We start from the raw sequence: 4,061 nt of genomic DNA on the forward strand, positions 1-4,061 counted from the left end.
TTCAGTAATAGCAAATATCTGGTTGTGGCACATGTGCCATATTTTTTCTAACCTAGCCCAGACAAATTACTCGAGGACAATGTAGAGGATTGTTGGGGTTAGATATTATTGTGCATGCCTGTAACCTCAACTACTCTACTGTTTGAGGCAGGAATATCTCAAGTTCAAGTCCACTCTGGTCAACTTAGAGCATATATAATAAAGAGGATTGGGTGGTAGAGTAGCTGCTTACTGTGCATGAGACCCTGGGTTCAGGCCTCAATACTCCCCAAAATAAGGTATGACTTGGGGGACTGAGAAAACACTGTGACAATGGGTTCCCAACTATTCTTCGATTGCTAAGCCATTATATGCAATGCTGTGCAACTCTATGGCATGACCATTAGCTTGGTCCATGAAATGACTGCAGGCTTTTAATACTTTCAAGTAAACTTTGAGCAACTCATCAGCCTTATCTATCCAAAACGTGATTTCATTCTCTGCCTATTTTGTGTATGAACTAGATTCACCACTTTGGAGATATTCATGAAATTTTTGGAGTATTTCATCAGTTCAGATTTAGAGCCTTTCTACAAAAGTTCTCCTTTCCCCCATTCAAGTCAATAAGAGTATTGAGTAACAAAAATCACCACCCAGCTTATAGAAGCACAATTTGGAATAGATTGAATCTTGGAAACAACCCAACTACCCATCAACCTAGGAATGGAGGAAAAAGATGTGGTCTTTTTATACAGTGGAGTGAAGCTGCCCCTACCCGGAATCATGAAGGGCAGCAAGATGGTGTCTGCCCACCAGCTGGGTCATCCAGGCAGTTGAGCCACATGCACCATTAATAAGGTTCCCTGACATAAGAGACAGTCCTAAGTCCAGTGCATCAGAAGCTTTGAGATCTGCAGGGATCCCACCTCACTCTTCTGTAATTTCACAGCATTCTAAAGGGAGTAGATCACTGGACTTGCTGGTGCATCCAGGTCCACCAGACACTGCAGAAATAACAAACACGCTACCTCAGAAGGACAGAAGGAAACTGGTATCTCAAGAGGAAGTGGAGTTTATCCAGCATGGAGGTCCAGCATGATGACTGTGGCTGCCATTTGTCATCAGACGGAAGAATCATCTTTATAATGTGGGACTTCCAAAATGACATGTGAAAAGCTGTATATTAAATAACCTTAATAAATATTCTACAAAAAGAAAAAATAGAGAAAATTTAGATGGATATGTGGATATTCTAATTTGTGTATCTTGGTCAGCTTCTCCACCTAATTGTTTGCATACTTAATACTTATTAAACTAGACATTTGGAAATGGTAAAAAAATGGAGAACTACTCAGCTGTCAAGAAGGGAAATCTTGAGGTTTTCATAGGTAAATAGATGCAACTATAAATCATAATTATAAGTAAAATAAATCAGACTCACCTATGTGAACAACTTGTCTCCCTAGTGTAAGAAACTGAAAGAGTAAACAAGATCTGAAATGTGTAATAGATATTGTAAAATGGAAAGAAACTCCTCAAAAAAGCAACAAAGACAAGGCAAGAGGCATTACAATTCCTGACTGGAAATTGTACTACAAAGCTGCTGTGATAAAATCACCATGGTGTTGGCAAAAAAAATAGACATGAGGATCAATGGAATAGATTAGAAGATGCAGAAGCAACTACAAACACATTTAGCCATCTTATCTTCAACAAAGGGGCCAAACATGCTTACTGAAAGAAACACAGCCTGTTTAACAAATGGTGCTGGAAAAACTGGCTCTCTACATGCCGAAAACTAAAACTTCACCCAGGCCTATCATTATGCAACTAAACTAAACTCAAAATGGATTAAAGATCTAAACATTAAAACAGAAATACTGAATCTCCTGGAAGAGAAAGTAAGAAGAACCCTTGAAGACGTGGGGTATGCAAACAGTTCATGAACAAAAATCAAACTACAAGGGAAATACTTGAAAGAATTAACAACTAGGACCTCCTCTTATTGAGAAGTTTTTGCACAACAAAAGAAATTACCAGCAGTGTGAAAACACAACAAAATTGGCAAAAAAAAAAATCTTAACTAATAAGCACTCAGGCAAAGGTCTTCTCTCTAGAATTTATAAAGAACTAAAAAATATTAGGGCCCCAAAATTTAAAGGCCCAGTCCAGAAATGGGCATCCAAGATGAACACACAATTCTCAGAGGAGAAATTTTAGAAGCTAACAAATAAAAGGTAATAAATATATGACAAAAAATGCTCCACATCATTAGCCATCCGTGAAATGCAAATTAAAATAACACATAGATACTATATCACCCCAGAAAGAATGGCTATCATAAAGAAATCAACAAGCAATAAATGTTGGAGAGACTGTGGGGGAAAAGGAGCCCTTCTCCACTGCTGGTGGGAATGTAGACTGGTGCAACCGTTACAGAAATCAGTGTGGAGATGCCTTTAAAAAAAAAAACTAGGACTGGGGCTGGGGAGATAGCTCAGTAGAATAAGCACTTACCTGGCAAGTGCAAGGGCCTGAGTTTGATCCCCAGTTCCAGAAAAAAAAAATTAGGACTGGAAATCCCATTCAATCTAGCTATCACTTTACTGGGAATTTTCCCAAAAGAACTGAAAGCGTCATATCATTGTGATATATGTGCACCTATGTTTATAGCAGCACAATTTGTGATAGCCAAATCTTGGAAGCAACCAAGATGCCCATCACTTGAGGAATGGATGAAAAAGATGTGGTGCTTTTATACAATGGAGTATTAGCTATACAGAATGATAAATTTGATGCCTTCACATATAAATGGATGCAACTTGAAGATATACTCATAAGTGAAATAAACCAGACCCACATGTGTAAATATCTTATAGTTTCCCTAGTGTAAGAACTCTAAAGAAGAAATAAAAATTGAAAGGTATAACACAATTAAATGGAGAGTGAGAACTTAAGTATTGAACAACGAGAAGAGGGCAGGGAGAAAAGCTAGGAAACACAACAGGGGAAAAGCCATACATTTATATGTAGACATTTAACGATTATATACAAGATGGTTAAAGCAATGATCCTGAGAATCTTCAGTAGGTTTTTGAAACTAGCAGTTAATTGGTAGGATTCTCACCCTGACTACCTATATATGCTGACACCTGTGAACTAAGCAACTGCACTGCAGACAGCAATGTGTAATGGTAGGGCCATGCTTGGAGTGCCTGTCATTCTAGTCTTCTAAATGTGTACTGCTTATCATGTCATACCAATTACTGCTATACTCTCTCTCAAGTAAATATTTGTTTAAAAAAAGGTAATAAAAAATGCAAGAGACAAGAAAAATTGTCATAGGACTGTCCTGCTACAATGTCACACATGGTTAGATTTCTAAATTTCTCTGTAAAAATGTGTAATTGTTTATTTCTATTTTTTTCACATTCTACAGGGATTTAATGTTTAGCATATCAACAATTGACGGAAAATACCTGTTCCATGCTATGTCTAAGGCATTTGATAATTCAGACAAATAGTGATGTTAAGCTCAAATGTCTATGTTATAGGGTAATAATATCATTAAGCTTCTCTTCTGAAGGACTAACAACTTAAGTTTTCAGGCCAAAAAATTAGAGAAAAAAAGGACTACAAGGTTAGCCAACATTTTGGCTCTAGCCATTCAAGGTCAGTGAGGACCCAGGATATAAGAGAACCTGTAATGTAACTTCCTGTAGCTCAGTGATGTCCCAAATTTTCTAATCAAGAAGATTATGGGGCCAAAGAGGAAAGTGATCGATGATGTAGAGAGTGAGTAAGGAGAGTCACGTGGAGAGAAAACATTCCCTCAGGCTTTCACAGAGAGCAAATTGGTCAAGCAATGGCTGTGACTAATCCACATGGCTGACACTGACAAAAGATCTACAAACTTCTATACAGGGTTTCAGGGTAAATCCTGAAGGTATTTTACTGACTTTGTCAGATACAGAAGTTACATTTCTTGTTATATAGGTCTTGCATTATCTTGGTCTTAACTATCCAGCAGAAAAGTATAAACATGAGGTATAAAAAGTAAAGCCACATTAATATGCTGAGCT

The 4,061-nt window shown here is 37.5% G+C and overlaps 1 pseudogene; it reads left to right on the forward strand.

Moving 5' to 3' along the window:
- The first annotated feature begins 762 nt into the window (after positions 1-762).
- Positions 763-1,078, forward strand: LOC101564876 (annotated as a pseudogene).
- The last annotated feature ends 2,983 nt before the right edge of the window (positions 1,079-4,061 follow it).

This window comes from Octodon degus, unplaced genomic scaffold (assembly GCF_000260255.1).
Source record: "Octodon degus isolate 3935 unplaced genomic scaffold, OctDeg1.0 scaffold00100, whole genome shotgun sequence".
NCBI lineage: Eukaryota > Metazoa > Chordata > Mammalia > Rodentia > Octodontidae > Octodon > Octodon degus.